Source organism: Myotis myotis, unplaced genomic scaffold (genome assembly GCF_014108235.1).
Source record: "Myotis myotis isolate mMyoMyo1 unplaced genomic scaffold, mMyoMyo1.p scaffold_m19_p_8, whole genome shotgun sequence".
In the NCBI taxonomy this organism is placed as follows: domain Eukaryota; kingdom Metazoa; phylum Chordata; class Mammalia; order Chiroptera; family Vespertilionidae; genus Myotis; species Myotis myotis.
Window position 1 is genome coordinate 50994327 of NW_023416390.1, and position 17232 is coordinate 51011558.

The 17232-nt window shown below is 37.5% G+C and overlaps 1 protein-coding gene across 1 annotated transcript in view; it reads right to left on the bottom strand.

Moving 5' to 3' along the window:
• Nucleotides 1-17232, bottom strand: part of CSRNP3 (cysteine and serine rich nuclear protein 3) — a 177856-nt gene that overhangs the window by 157003 nt on the left and 3621 nt on the right. Inside the window, exon 2 of the mRNA XM_036320840.1 lies at nt 5755-5918. The gene's annotated coding sequence lies outside the window, so the exon portion shown is untranslated. The remainder of the gene's footprint in view (nt 1-5754; nt 5919-17232) is intronic.

A 17232-nucleotide genomic window follows, 5' to 3' on the forward strand; every position in this document is an offset into this window, starting at 1 on the left:
AGAGTATAATCAAACTTACCAGAGTGAAATGGTTAAACATTGCAGCCAATGCAGAAATAGCACTAACTGGCTCCTTTTCCTCTATCTTTCTTTAAAGCAGGACCTGGTTTAATTCTTTTCTGTGTTACATGCTTACAAATATACTTCCCTTGAGCTGTCAGAAAGCATCAGATTGCCTGATCTGCATGATGAATTTTAAAATCTTTTCAGAAACACAAGGACATTTGCTTCAGGCATTATGGTTTCATCATCACTATCATAAACAAGTATAAGCCAACCAATCTCTGGTATTCAAACCAAAGCCAAATGGTACTTTGAAATGGTTAGTAGAATTGTAATCATCTGAATTCACTTGGATCCATTTTTCAAGTCATGATATTTTGCAGTTGGGCAATTATTTCTTTATTGCCATGGCCACTCCTAGGTGACTCCAAAATAAAAACGTGATTCTTATAGAGATGTGTAGAAAATGCAAATGCTCTCAGAATATTTGTGAATACATTACACTGTAAGATGAAAATATTCTGGTGACTAAAGTAAAGATGGTGTCTTTGATATTTAATAACAACTTTAATTCTTGCGTTCTTTATAAAATACTGCCACAGTATCAATTCCACCTTGAATATCCTGAGTAAATCATAGATGTGGGAAATTGGAAGATTTTCTATGACATATTTCAGATTTCATAATAATAGAGCCTTGTCCCTTGAATGATGTGTGAAACAATATTATTAACATCACCAAGACTACTTTTATATTTATTCTTTTGTGAAGCTGAGAGTTAAAAGCACAAGCCGAGTCCAGCTGACATGGTTTACTGGTTGGGCATCGACCTATGAACCAGAAGGTCAAGGTTCGATTCCTGGTCAGGGCACATGCTGGGGTTGTGAGTTGAATCCCCAATGTGGGGCATGTAGGAAGCATCCAGTCAATGATTCTCTTTCATATCTCTCTCTCCCTCTCCCTTCTTCTCTGCAATCAATAAAGATATATTTTTAAAAATCCACAAGCAATAAATGTTTTCCTAGATTCACTATATTGATATATAAAATTTTATTTGAAATTTAATCCAATTACATTTTTAAGTTAAAGCCAAATTTAAGTTTTCCATGGCTTAAAGCAAATAAGCAAACATTAACAGCCAATTCTGTACTTAGCCAGCAAATGGAATATAATTACTCCATGCAATCAGAAGCTGTGACTAAGTGACTCTAATCGAAATACAAGGTAAGTGTGTTTCTGAGGTCTTGAATTATTGAACAAGTAAAGTAGGATCCTGGAGTTCAGAGAATGGAAAGACATCATTATCTGTTCTTCCAGAGAGTCCAGGATGCCCATTCACCCCTCAGGCAAAAAGTGGAATGTACAAAACATCTTACTTTTAAAACAAATGAAATAACCCTCTATTTGTTAGCTGCTATTAAAGATGCACGCTGCATACTTCGCCTCACCTTCCCTTCATTGTAACATTTTCACTTTATCACGAGTAGCATTATGTCACCAAGACAAACCAATTTCCTTCATGTAAATGTAAAACAACATGTTTGCTGTAAGATATCTCCATCAATGTCAGTGACATACAAGGGAAGTCTCAACAGTCTGCCCTGTCACTTACGGAAAGGGAAAGGCAAATTGTTTATTCACACTCAATTAATTTCTCTGTCTACTATTTCTTTAGCTCATTGAATTTATTCATCAACTTATCACTGGCACAATATTACATCCAGGAGATATCAGCACTTTCACTGGAAACCAACTGGAAAAAAAAGGCAAAAGGAGATAAGATACCCATTACCTTTACCAAAAGGTACACTCATTCATTCCCTTTCTAAGAAAAGGTGGCCAAAAGATACAGGCATTTCTTTCACTTGATGACTTAGGTCCCTTCACTTAGTAGTCAGTGGTGTAACAGGCCCATCAGAGACAATAGGGATCTATAATCAAGTCCTCTGTTGCTAGCTCACATTTGGATTCTTGTCAAGTTACTCTCTCTGGACCTACGTCTTCACATTGTAAAATAAGAGAGTCAGCTTAGAGTTTCTCAAAGGCCTTACTATCTCTAACATTCTTCGAATTCAAAATGAGGGTTGATGCTTTACTATTGCTTGTCTTACTTTGTCTTATAAAGCATTGGATCTTCTCAAAATATATAATTAAGTTGGTTTTCTTTCTCAATTTGTCTAACTTTATAAAATAATTAATAAGGTTTTATATTGGAGATCAGGCTAAGAATAGCCCACAGTCACAGAAATTCCCCATAGATGACATTTTTCATCTATCTATTCTTCCTTACTCTTCCTCCCTACTGTTTATTCCCAGTCCCGGTTCTGAGCACACATTAAATTACAAGTTGTTCAATGATGCCTATCTTCATTTCCTTATAAAGGAGTATCAGCAAATGGTTCCCTCAAAACTCTGAAAATTCACAAAGAAATGTACATTAGCATCAGTGCTGGAAAAAGCTAATCAAATGTTGCAGCTGTTTTCTTTGCTAGCCTGACTTCTCCATACACACAAGATGTCGCCTCCTCCACAGACTCTCATAATGGTAATGAACCAAAAAAGTTATGACGAGATATCAAAATAGTTATCAAATAGTTTGTTTTATAAAGATAAAACCACTCTCTGCTCCATCTTGTGCCCTTACAGGGAGTTGTTCAGGTGGTTATTACAAGCGCCTGACCTACAGCTTTTTAAACCACCAGAGCATCGCTTTCATCTGGAGAGAATCTTGAGCCACAATTATAAGACCTGATGGTGTTTAAATGAACATTATAGGTACTTCGTGAACTCACAGCTATAGAAATCAATAGGCATCTTGCATAGAGAAGTCTTGCAATTGATTTTTCCAGCAGAGTCAATTCGTAACTTTAGGAGAGTCATAGACACCCGAGAAGTTGTAAGCATGCTGGAGGTTACAAAAAAACCCACAGGCATGTGAAAAATGCTGCACTGCACTAGTTGAGGTGGTATCTCAAAGCAGCAGAGTCTAGATTGATGATGTTTTTCAGGAGTGGCTACAAGGAAATACTTGAAAAATACTAGGCAGCTCCTGCAATGCTCCTGGGCTTGGAGAAGGAGAGCTCTTCAAGGTACATGGAAAATGCAATGAATAGAGTGTTCCTGAGGCTCTTGATGTAAATGTATACTGTTGCTTTTCTAAGGATAAAAACAGCCAGTGGACTTGTTGTTTCCAGTTTCTTTTTTTAAATCATCTGAAATTATAAACATAATGTATTGTACACTTGAAATTTGCCACAAGCATAGATTTCAAGTTTTCTCACCACTACCATAAAAAAAAAGTAACTGGGAGGTGATGGATGTGTTAATTAGCTTCTTATGGTAATTATTTCACAATACAATTTAAATTAAAGCATCATGTTGCACATCTTAAGTATGTTTTTTATTTGTCAATAAAAGTGTAAAAATGAGAATTATCTAAAATTAATATATTTACTCAATAAAGAAATCTAAGCATCATTCAGTGCTCTTCTAAGCACCACTGGTGACAGCAAGATGTGTGCCCTCTGCAAGGCTACAGTCAGTTAGCGGAAGGAGCCAAAGGCTATAGATACATCTCAAACAAAACTTATACCCTCTTCCCCCAAATCCACTGACTGACAATAGCCTTTTTAATGTAACTAGAGAATCTTGTTCTCAAAACAGCTATTGTTTTCTCCTTTCTCCCAAGTGTTCCTTTAACTGCTTCTTATTTTTTATTCTTTCTACAAGTTCATAAAAAATAAGTTCTATTTTAGCAAATAGAGCATCGGCCTGCGGACTCAAGGGTCCCAGGTTTGATTCCGGTCAAGAGCATGTACCTTGGTTGCGGGCACATCCCCAGTGGGAAGTGTGCAGGAGGCAGCTGATAGATATTTCTCTCTCATCAATGTGTCTAATGCTCTATCCCTCTCCCTTCCTCTCTGTAAAAAATCAATAAAATATATATTTTTTAAAAAAGGGAATTAATTAGCGGAGATATTTTAATATTGCTATTTGCCCTTTATAATAGAAGTGTGAGAGATGAAAGGAAATTAGTAAAATATATATGAAAATAATATATAAATTTATTAATAAACAGTAACAAAAGGATATAACAACAACAGAGGCATGATATAAAAATGACAAAAACATGATATGAAAACAACAAAAACATGATATGAAAACAACAGAAACATGATATAAAAACAACAGTGATGCAAACAATGACTGATAAAGTGATTCAACTTATTCTAATATCTCCCTGTACACATTAAGAGTGAAAACATTTTCAGAGTGCTTGACTAATTTCCCTTGTGATGAAGTATTTAGAACTTTAACTGTAACATCACATGCTCTTCAAACTCGAGAGAAAGCAACATATAACTGACCATGTGCAAAAATGGGTTCAGGTAGGAATATGCCTACTTTGTCTAGAGTTTGTCCTTGTGATTTATTAGTAGTCATCACAAATGCTGGCATCATGGGAAACAGTCGTCGAATCAATTTAAATGGGAGGCCAGTGTCAGAAGAGGACAAATTAATTTTTGGAATCAGAACAACCTTTCCCTCTGCAGATCCTGTTAACACTTTAGCTTTGATAATGTTAGGTAATAATCTTTGGTAATAAATCTGGTACCATTACAAAGACCCCATTTACTATTGAGATTTCTCAATAGCATGATGATTGCACCCACTTTCAATTTTAATTTATGACACGGCATTCCTGAAGGAGCAATACTATTAAAAATTCAATGGGAAAATTTTCCTTTTCAGCATCATCTGTGGAATCAATGGAATCATCACTCAAATATGTGTGAAAATCTCCATTGAGTATATCCAAATTTTCTTCATTTAATTTTTGAACATGCTCATTTTTTGGACAAAGAATTGCACATTTAGATATATTTTTAATAGTATCTATAGCAGTGGTTCTCAACTTTGGCTGCACATTAGAATCACCTGAGAATCTTTTTAAAATCCTGATTTCTGGGCCTTATTCTCCATTAATTGTTTCTTTGTTATGGGGTGGGGCCACAACATTAGTAACAAAGAAACAGAATGTCCGGAGGATGAGGCCCAAAAATCAGGATTTTAAAAAGATTCCCAGGTGATTCTATTGTGCAGCCAAGGTTGAGAACCACTGATCTATAGATATAGTATTTCCAAAGGTAGCTTCAATAATAGATCCATTACAAATCATTTCACTTCTACGCTCGGCTCCAAGGGCAGGTTCCTGCCTGAAAACTCACCCTGAGGGCCGGTTCCTGCCTAAAACCTCACCCTAAGGGCCGATTCCTGCCTGAAGCCTCGCCCTCCAGGAAACAGCTGGGGGAGGGCACAGCTATTTCCAAGATGACCCCTGCAGGACTGACTTCCTTCCGGTTGGTCGCGGTTCTGGCCCTGAGGTTATACCCAGGGTTTTTATATAAGTAGATTAGTATTAGAAGTTCAAAGGATCTCAATTTATTAGGTTTCAAAAGGATGGATCTATTTCAGAAAGCTGAAGGCACATATGAAATCATTTTCAATTGCTATCTGCTTACCTTGGATTGAACTAATTTCTGCCTCTCATATTTACTCCATAGAGATGAACAGAAGTATACTACTGAGACTATATTAACCAAAATGATATAATGTTTGGAAATAAGTCTAGTATGATACAAACAACAACTTTGGAGCAGATAAAAGCCAGTGGATAAATACAGAAACTCCAAGAATCAATCCTACACCACCATTTGAAGTACAACCTGCAATACAGCTTCTGATACTCACCAGTGAATGATTAGAGGTGGATGGATTGACACTATCAACACTGTCAGCACTGTCACAGATAAAAACTTCATCATCTGATTCCTGCACAGAGGAATAGGATCTGTCAATTTCTTCACACTTCCCCCTTAAAATTCCACTCATAGCTGTAGCGCTGTCACATGTACCTGGAACACAAACAGGGACAACAGAGCATTGAAATAATTGACCACTGATTGCATACTCATGGTTTCCAAATTGGGTGGCTGTGATTATTTTTTTTTATTGAATTCATTGAGGTGACATTGGTTAATAAAATTATATAGGTTTCAGGAATACAATTCTACAATACATTGTACTATGTATTGTACTGTGTGTTTATCATCCCAAGTCTCCTTCCATCACCATTTATCCCCCCCTTTACCTTCTTCCCTCTGGCAATCACCATACTGTTGTCTATTTCCATGAATCTTTCGGGGCTGTAATTTTTTGAACTACATCTACCACATTATCATATCTATGCAGAAATTATCCGGTCCATAATGTTTGAAAGCATTGAAAACAATTCTACCCTGATTGTTATTTGCACTCTCATCTGACAATGGTATTTTATAAGAAAAAAATCAAAATTAAAAATGTGGAATCAGAGAGTTGCATAGGCAATATGTTTTAGTGTTTTCAAATGTCAAAACAGGAGTCAAATACATTTATTTGATTTGTTCTAGTAAACCGTGTTCTGTCTTTGATAGAGCCAGAGTGCAGAACAAAATAGATCACTCACTTGCATGCTGTCATACCCACAGCATACTGATTAGGGCACGTCTATCTTACTTGGAATTTCCTTTTTCTCAGGTACAAAGACATCTACTTTCTTGGGCCTCTTTGTCCATCAAAAATCAAATTGGTTGTTAGGAATGGCTATACCTGCATAATTTAGATGCCTTATCATGTTTCCAGTCAAATAAGCAGAGCTACGGGGAATACTTGAGTCCTATGCCAAGGAGGTTAGCGCAATACATTATATATATATATATATATAGTAAAACACAGTCCCTAAATATTTTACTGGGTAAAATATTTATTTAAGTCTCTTCACTCTCTGTATCAACACATCAGTGAAAGCTAGGCAGAGGTATCCCATTGCATTAAAAAAATGTTAGCCCTGGCCGGCTTGGCTCAGTGGATAGAGCATCAGCCTGTGGATAGAAGGGTCCCAGGTTCGATTCCGGCCAAGGGCACATACCCCGGTTGCAGGCTCCATCCCCAGTGGGGCGTGCAGCTGATCCATGATTCTCTCTCCTCATAGATGTTTCTATCTCTCTCTCCTTCTCCCTTCCTCTCTGAAATTAATAAAGAAACATATTTAAAAAAATGTTAATATCCATTTAGATGAGTCATTAAATCTCTGAGAGGAATAATTTTTTCATAGCCATAGAGTAACTGTTCAGGTGACCAGCACTTGCAAACACAAACTGCAACGCAGGCAACTTCAATGAGTGAAGAGGGTCAGATGTAATAAAACCATGCAGTCATCTTAGTTTTCTCTTTTGTCTACTGTTATTTTTTTAAATATTTTTATTGATTTCAGAGAGGAAGGGAGAGGGAGAGAGAGAAATATCAATGATGAGAGAGAATCATTAATCAGCTGCATCCTGCACACCCCCTACTGGGGATTGAGCCCACAACCCAGGCATGTGCCCTTGACCGGAATCAAACCCAGGACCTTTCAGTCTGCAAGCCGGCACTCTATCCACTGAGCCAAACCAGCTAAGGCTCATCTACTGTTATTTGTAACAAAGGTATGAAGAACTACTTCTACACCCTAAGGGGAATCATAGCACAGGAACAATAGAGAATGCTCTCACAAACAAGGAGACAGTGGGTGGTAGTAGTGTGAACTGTGGTGAACAAGAGATGCATGTCTAGGCCAAAGGGAGTACCTGTACTCAAGTCCAGATCACAGTCTCCTTCAATGATGGTAGCTACATTTCTTTGGGACATATTTGTTGGGGTCCTTCTATGCTTTCTGCTTCCTCATATTCCTAACTCGCATATGGTTTTGGTTTCTGAGAGACCTGCCTCTACCTCAATATATCCAAAAATCTCAAATCTGAACGCCAATTGACTCATTCTTTCAGTCTATCTCAGTTCAGATTGTTGCAAAAGGGAATCCAAATGTTGTTCAGTCATTGATGCCATTCAATAGAAAAAATATTTGTTTGTCTGGTGCCCTTTGTTTAGGAGCCATTTATTATTTATTCAGTAAACATTGATTGAGCTTTCATCATGTACCAATGACTATTTTAGATGCTGGAGAATAAAGTACAACACAGAAAAAAAAAACAACTTTCTCTAATGGTGCTCACTTACTGGGTATTTTTTGGTGAAGGGGTAAACAAATAATAAACAGGTAGGTAAATTAAAATATATGTCATATGGAGATCAATGCTATGGAGAAAAATAAGCAAGTAAGTGGTATAGTGACTACAAGTTGGGTTGATAAAGAACTATATATATATATATATATATATATTATATATATATGTTTTTATTGATTTTAGAGAGAGAGGAAGGGAGAGGGAAAGACAGAAACATGGATGAGAGTCTGGCTGATGTGGCTCAGTGGTTGAGCGTCAACCCACATTCATGTTTCTATTTCTCTCTCCCACTTTCTTCCTCTCTCTCTGAAGTCAATTAAAACAACAAGAATAATAAATATTTAAAGGCCTAGTCAGTTTGGTTCAAAAAGAAACATCAATGAGAGAGAAACATTCAACATCGATCGGCTGCCTCCTTCACACCCACTACTGGGAATCAAGCCCGCAACCTGGGTGTGTGCCCTGAGTGGGAATTGAACCTGTGACCTCTTGGTGCATGAGTTGATGCTCAACCAGCAGGGCAGGACATTCTACTTTTTGATGAGCTAATGTCACAGTGAGAAAGCAGCATTGATACATGGAAGAAGTGAGAGAGCTGGCAATTTTGCCATCTGGGGGAAGAGTCAAAGGAACGGTACCAAGGCCCTGGGCTGGGCATAGTAGGCAATGAGGTTAGATAGGTATTGGGGGCTATAGTGTGTAGAGCCTGTGAGGATTTGGGCTATTACTCTAGATGAGATGGAGGTCACTATGGGCTTAAATAGTAGTGACAGCCTGGTTTATAATGTCAAAGGACTACTCATTGGCCTGTCATTTCATAAGGCCTGTGGTAAAGGGAAAGGTAAATTTGGCAGGAGAAGAAAAAGATTAAGAATTAAGAAAGAGCCCTAACCAGTTTGGCTCAGTGGATAGAGCATTGGCCTGCGGACTCAAGGGTCCCAGGTTCGATTCCGGTCAAGGGCATGTACCTTGGTTGCGGGCACATCCCCAGTAGGAGGTGTGAAGGAGGCAGCTGATCAATGTTTCTCTCTCATTGATGTTTCTATCTCTCTATCCCTCTCCCTTCCTCTCTGTAAAAAAATCAATAAAATATATTAAAAAAAAAAGAATTAAGAAAGATATGACTTAGTGGCTCAGATGAGCAGTTAAAGTCAGAAAACCTAATGAGTGTGAGGGCTGGAAAGGTTATTTGTTTCTTTTGAGGGGAAATAATTTAGGAAAATGTTAGAAGAGGAGGAAAGGTCAAAGTGCTTCCCAAAGCAATGCGGTTACTTAATTTTACCTAGAACCACCTCTGTCTCTAGACTTCCCAATTATTTTATAACTAGTAGCCCAGTGCACAAAATTCGTGCACTCGGGGCGGGGGGTGATCCCCCAGCCTGGCCTATGCCCTGTCACAGTGTGGGAGCCCTGCAATCCACTGCCCCAAAGAGGTAGGCCAGAGCCAGGGGAGACCTGTGGACCCCCAGGGGCAGGACCACAGCAGAGGCCTCCCTCTGTGCATGCCTGCCTAACCCCCGGCACAGGCTCACAGAGAGGGAGGCCTCTGCTGCGGCCCCACCCCTGTTCCCGCTGCAAGGCCCCACCAACTCGAGCCTGCTGCTCATGCAGCCTGCTGATCAGTCATTACTGTGATGGTGTCTTGACCAATTTGCATACTACCCTATTATTAGATAGGCTGTGGAGGCCATCTTACAAGCTAGGTCTCAAATAGGATCCGTTCAGATACATTGTACCACTCTGTGGTGTTCCTTTTTTAAAATAACATTAACAATGAAAAAGTACATTTTCCTTTATCACCCCAGAGGGCTAAAGGAATACATTTTTAATTTGGTACATAAGAACAAATATATGGATAGTGACCACTATCAAAGATTTACTAATTTGTAGGAAAATGAAGGCAAAGAGTTAATAATTATTTTACCCACCGTCCTCCCTAAAGTTTCTTATTCAAGATTTTTTAAATGTCAAATACACAGCCACTACCTGCTATTGCCAGGGTTCTAGGACCCTGGATCTGGGTTAACCCTATTTGAAAGCCAGACAATCTCCAACTTAAAAAGTCATTTGGTGACCTAATATGACCATTATTTGGTTGAAGAGATTGCTCTTATTTTTAACTGATTTAAGAAACTTTTAGAATAATTGCTTGTAAAGACTGAGAACTGTTGATAGATTTAAAAAAAAATATTGATATACCTTAAGTTTTTAGGAAACAGGAAACTATTTACAGGAAACTATTTGGAAAATTTTCCTTAGCTGTTATGAAATCCATGTAAATAAGTTGTGCATGCATTTGCTCCTATTTATGCTTTTAGTTTCTGGTGACCTTGAAGAATCTTGCACTAAGTCATTAGAGAAAGACTGAACTATATAATTAGACATCTGAGTAAACACAGAGAAAGGGTAGGGGAGAAATATCCCAAAGTATAATAGACACTTGTTGGAAGAGAGAGACTCATCCTCATTTGTGTTAGCCAATCTGATTTCACTGTCGTGTACTCTGGTTGTAGTACTAAAATTTCAATGCTACAATTATTTCCATGGCAACAGTTGGTGAGATCAGGCAGGAGAAGCTAAAATGTGGGAGTTTAAGATGTTACCCCTATTCAGATGTCTGCAGTAATAGGTGGGAAAGGAGAGCGACTGAGGGAGAAAACAGTTACTGCAAATGTCCTTGATTGAGACTGTTCCATCCACATATCAAGTGAAAGCAATCCTAAACAATATTAAGAGTCACCCTATAACACAGAATGCTGTTGAGAATACATGGCTAGAAGAAACTGTTAGCAAATAGCGAAGTACATATGGCTTATTTATATTTTTTGGCACTTAAGATTACAATATTTGTTAGAAGTCAAAAGTTTTAGAATTCTATTCAGAATCCTTCAACAGGGTTCTGTGTTTCCCAGATTTTCTTTATCTGATGAGAATACTGTATTATTACTACTCCTATATACAATAATTCTTTTTGAAAGCTATATTAAATAATTTTCTCAATACTGCTTCTAATATGAAGAATTAGTTACCCATGGATATGGATTGATCACCAGATGTTAATAGGTAAAAACTAGAGTAAGAATGGGGACAGGAAATTAAAGCTAGTGATGGATGTGAAATAAAAGTGAATAAAAGCAAAAGTAGATTGAATGGTCCTTGGAATTTGGAGGGGAAAGTAGGACATGGGGGAAAGTCAGAGAGGGATGAAGGGAACTCCCCAAAGATGGACACTTTTGTTACTTGAGAGATCCGGCATTGATTTTTATCAAGAACTTATTAGTCACAGAAAAAGTAAGAGGTAGAGAAGTGAGCCTGGGTTATAATATCTATGGAGAAATGCTCATTCCAAAGTTCAGAGAATTTGGTACATCTTCCTTTGTGTTGAGAGGCAAATGGGAAGAATTGCTTTAATATGAACTTGTGTTGTTATCTGCATTCCCTAATTAAAAGCACACCCATCGCCCTGGCCAGTTTGGTCCAAGGACTGAAGGGTCTCAATCCTGGTCAAGGGCATGTACCTCAGTTGCAGGTTCAATCCTCAGGGCCAGTTGGGGTGCGTGCGGGAGAAAACCAATCAATGTGTCTCTCTCACATCAATGTTTCTCTCTCTCTCTCTGTCTCTCCCTCTCCCTTCCACTCTCTAAAAATCAATGGAAAAGATATCCTTGGGTGAGGATTAATAACAACAACAAAAATAGCACATGGGTTAATTTGAAGTTTAAGATCTGAGAGGCTAGAGCTAGAAAAAGCTTAGGAGACAAAAGCAATCTGCACTGTTACCACTCATTTGCCTTTAGGTATAGGAAAGTGGTGATGTGTAATGCTGTAAAACTTAGACTAGGCTAATCATTAAAATTTCTTAGGGAGATTTAAAAAAATAGAGTCCCAGGAATCACTGGAATAGTGAAGAGGGTGAAGCCAGTTGCTTGAACACCTGCTTTCACCAATTCTTAAATAGTTCTTCAGCAAGCTAATTAATTTCTCTGAGCCATATTTTCTTACCTGTAACATGGGATTTTGAGTAGCTGTTTTACAGTGTTAGAATATGCACTGCAGGTGCTCTCCTAATAATCGTTAACTTCTACATTCTCCATGGATACCTATTATGTACACCAGATGCCTTGCAGTATAGCTAAAACAAAACAAAAACAATTCTCTAAAATCTTGGCTGAGAGTATAATTTAGCCAGATTAGTATAAAGGAGGGCTATGAATTAGGAGAGAGACCAGACACTCTATTTGCACTTTGAGGCATTGAATGGATGACAACAGCACAGAAAACTAGGGGAGATAAGGTCTTTAGACGATGCCCTTGCTGAATGAGCATGACTAGAAGGACAGTGTCAGGTGATCCTGTGTTGCCAAAAGCCCACCTCAAACTCCATGGGGATGCTGGGGCTCCCTAAGAAGTCTCTAGAAGCCCAGTTTTACCTAAAGCAATCTGAGGAGACTTGTAGGGTGAGATCCCTCCCTTGTCAAGTGACCTTGTGCTGCCAAAATGCCACCTCACACTCCGGGAAGGAGTGTGAATTGATTAACACCATATATGCAATTTTGTAACCTAGGATTTTTCTACTTATAACATGAGCATGTTTCCTTCTCATTAAATAACTTTCAAAACTATGTGTTTTTGTCTTATTTGAGTTTTATTTTTGTGCTTAAGGCTACATAGCATTTTATTGAGTAGCCATGCCATAATGTCAACTAACACTTTAAAGGAGATGTGTGGGTTTTTTAAAGTATTTATTATTACAAATCATCATATATTAATATTTTCTTTCATGTTGTCTTTGTTTATACCTCTGGTATATCTTTAGGATGAATTCTAAAAGTAGAATTACTGAGCTTTCAATACACATTGCTAAATTACCTGGCAGAAAGTTTCTACCAATTTACATATTTAATGGTGGATTGGCATATCACATTATCATATACTTGCCATTACTACTGACATTGCTATTTTTAAACAGTTCTGTTATTTTTTCAGATACAAATGCACATACAGTGTTTACTATGTGCCAGGAACTTTCTAGCATAAGCTGTATACAAGATTCCTGACCCTCTAAGTGTGCATGTTTTTTATAATCCCAAGATTACACATATGGTAAGATATCACTCCCATGATTCCGGACACCTTTTATGGCAAAGGAAATCTTCATATGTAATTAAGGTCCCAAATCAGTGACCTGGTAGATTGTCCAGGCGGGCCTGGCCTATTCACATGAACACGTTAAATCTAAGGGTCAGATATGAAGGGTGAGAAGGGTTCAGTGCAAGACCCTGTGGCTGACTTTGATAATGGAAGGGGCCACAGTCCCATGACCAAAAGGAACTGAATTTTGTCAAAAAGAGCTTGGAAGTAGATTTTCCTCCAGAGTGACCAGACAAAAGTTCAGTTGAGCTGACCATAATTTCAGCCATGTGAAACTCTGCGCAGGACCTATAGCACTATACACTAATAAGTGGGCATAATATTAAGTTGCTAAGTTTGTGGTAATTTGTTACACAGCAGTGGAAAACTAATACAACATATATCAACTCATGAAATCTTCATCATGCCCATATGGTCCATTCCATTTTCAGATTAAAAACTGAAGCACAGAAAAGTTAGAGAATGAGGCCAAGGTCATACAGCTAATAGCTACAAGCAGCATTCGAACTAAGGCATTCTGGCATTTGATGAGCATACTTTTAATCAGCACATTTTCCCTTGATTCTTGACTCTTCACCACTAGAATTGCCTCCACAATTCTAATATCTCATACAATACTAACTTAACCAGTCAGTTGATGTCCAATGATTTAACTATAGAAATATGAAAAAAATAGAAAAATTAGCCAATATAGAAGAATTTTTGTTGTCTTTTTTTTTTTTTTTTTTGTAATTCCTTAATGAGAAATAATATTTAGGAAGCTATTGAAAACCTTCAGGATTATTTCGCTTCTTCCATTCTTGGCTTATAAACAAAAAGGATGACTAGCAATAACAACTAAAATTGCATGCAATTCCTACGCCCAAATTCTGTGGTAAAAAATGTTCTACACCGACCTATCAATCTTTACAATATCACACAGTTAGATAGCTGATTTTATAGAAAAGGAAACTGGCTCAGATAGTTTAAATAACTTGTCCAAATTTACACCAGCAGTAAGATGCCATGTCTGGAGCTGAACTACAGTCTGTATGATTGCAAAGTCCATTACACATTCCATCAATCATTATGCTGCACCACCTACAGAACTAATAGGTAAGCCAAGTTACAAGACCCCATTAGCTCAGAGAAAGCATTTTTAGAAACAGCATACTGGCTGGGTGACTGAATCATCCATTTAAAGAGTATAAATGTATACCACAGTACAGTTCCCATATAAATGAACTGAACACATTTGTGATATATTAGCAATCATTCTTTGTCGTCAGACTCCCAGATATCAAATCAGGGCATATATCCACTTTCTTTTTTATCAGTTCTACCTGGCTGCGGTACACACTTCTTCATGTCCCATATTATCTGCTTACATTTACCTTTACCTTCTGACATATTAAACTCCAGTGAAATAGCTGGATTAACTCTCAGCATATACTCTTGGCTTCTTTGTACCTGATTCAGCACTGTTACTTGCCAAGCATTATGGCTTGGAATTGTTCATCAGAACACAATATAAATGGCAGAAGAGCAGAACAATATTTCTGAACAATTTTAATCAAAGGTGTGGGGATTCAATAAATAAGAGTGTATATATATATATATATATATATATATATATATATATGCACTCAGAGACAGGTAAAATACATATTACTATATTTTCTTTTTTAAAATATGTTTTTATTGATTTCAGAGAAAGGAAGGGAGACTGAGAGAAAGATAGAAACATCGATGATGAGAGAGAATCATTCATCGGCTGTCTCCTGCATGCCCCCTACTGGGGACAAATCCTGCAACCCAGATATGTGTTTGGACCAGGATTTGAACCATTACCTCCTGGTTCATGGGTCGATGTTCAACCACTGAGCAACACCAGCTGGACAGTATCACTGTGTTATTTAACATTTATATTACAAGTTAATATAAAAATTATAATTAGTATACAATCAATCCATGGATGTACTATTGGATGACCGGTGTGTATATGTATATCAGAAACAGAATAGTGGTATTACAAAATAGCACAGTGCAGAGAGTCATAAAATGTGGACAAAATTCCCTGTAAAGTACTCCTACTCAAGCGCTTAACATAAGTACTCAAATGGAGTGCATACAATAAAAAGTCTGCAATACAAAATTTTCCATGGCCTAATGGCATCTAAGTGACATGGAAGCTGTCACTTTGAAGAGCATTAACAGAGAAGCACATGAAAGGAAGGGACTATCTTAGAATGTAATGAGTGGCTGACATTGGAAGGGCATAAGAAAAGGGTAAGATGACTGACAAGATTATTCACTCATTTATTCAGTCAGCAAAACAATTTGTGACCACATAATATGTATCAGACATTATATTAGGTGTTGCTGATGCAAAGAAAAAGAAGCTGCTAGTACTGAGAATTAAATTGAGATCGCTGAATAAAAGATTATAGAGAGGTCAAGGAAGTGCCTGTAATGACCACACAAAAGGGCCATGGGAAAGGCCTCAGGTGACCCTGAGCCTGCTCTCATTGGCGCTGCCCATAAGATGTGTGAAGATCTCTGAATATAGAAGCTTATACTGGAGTCCTCAAGCTCAGAGTTACCCATGTGACAGTCCTAGGGGACTTCAGGGACCAGCATGAGAGTGTCCACTCGTGGCCCTTTACTGATTCAGATCATAGTGGCCAAACAATCTAACATTTGAAATATGAGCTTTATGAGTTTCAAAAAAGAAATTTTGAGAAAGCAAAGCAAGAATTTTTTTAAAATAACATTTGAAAGCCTTTCCCATCATCCTTCTGCTCTAATATTCTGACAGCATTACAACCAGTATAACCTGGGTGAGGATGAATGACAAATATTGATTTTCTGTGGCCAACCTAAGTGGGATAGAAAAGGAAATGAAAATCTTTGTAAATAGATTCAGGAGTCCTGTTTAGGAAATTATTTGTGTCATTTATTAAATGTAATGTGATATATCCACAACATGACAACTAACTATATCAACACTTACTAGAAAACAAAGCTGCAATGCATTTTTCACATTGACAACATACTCACAGAAGGTCAAGGGCACTATGACAGTAAGTCAAAGCGATCAGGCTCACAGAATACCAAGGGGAGCGTTCTGCACATCTCCAAATTTCCTGTGTTGTTATGCATTGGGAATCATCTGGCCACGCCATGATTTTTCACTTTTCAAAGTCCTCCTAAACTCTGCTGTTCTTTCATCCAGTAATTAATGCATTAGATCCAAATATAATGAGTGTCTGTCATTGGGAGGGTATAAGAAAAGGGTAGGATGACTGAGCCTGTGTTTGGCTGTTGTGATTTTTGCCTAAGCAAATTATCTGGCTTCCCACTAAAAAATCACTGTGAAACTGCATCTTACTTCCTTCATAGGAAAATGAGCAATCCAGGAAGGAATTATCTCTACAGGCCACTCCCATGCTCTTAGGGTAATGAAAGGCTAAAATATCCAAAGGAAAATAATGAAAATCAAATGAGTATTTGCCAAATAACTTTATAAACTTTATAGTCACTATATAAAGATACAAACATTTACATAAGAATTACTTTTACCTGGTGGTTGATGTTTTTGTTTAAAATAATATTGTTGTAAATGTGCATGTGAGTCAGGAGAAATATAGTAATATATTGTATGCACCACCCTTTGTTGTTATAGTGAAAGATATGTTAAGCGCTTGATCTAACTAGAATACAAGACTCTTTGGAAATAAATCATATGGCTACTATTTACTTTTTTAGCCATGAGACTAAAATGAATGGCAAATTTGATCTCATGTCAAGTGCATTTCTTGCTAAAGCGTGATCCTTAGAATTAGTATTGACATTTATCAAGGTCATCATAATCTTGAATTAAATGCTTCAAAAGCTACATTGAGTCTGTATTCTCATAGTATGTGTATTCAACAATTTTCATGTCAAACTAGTTAGTCTAATATAACTGAGATCAAAACAATTGACAGAAATC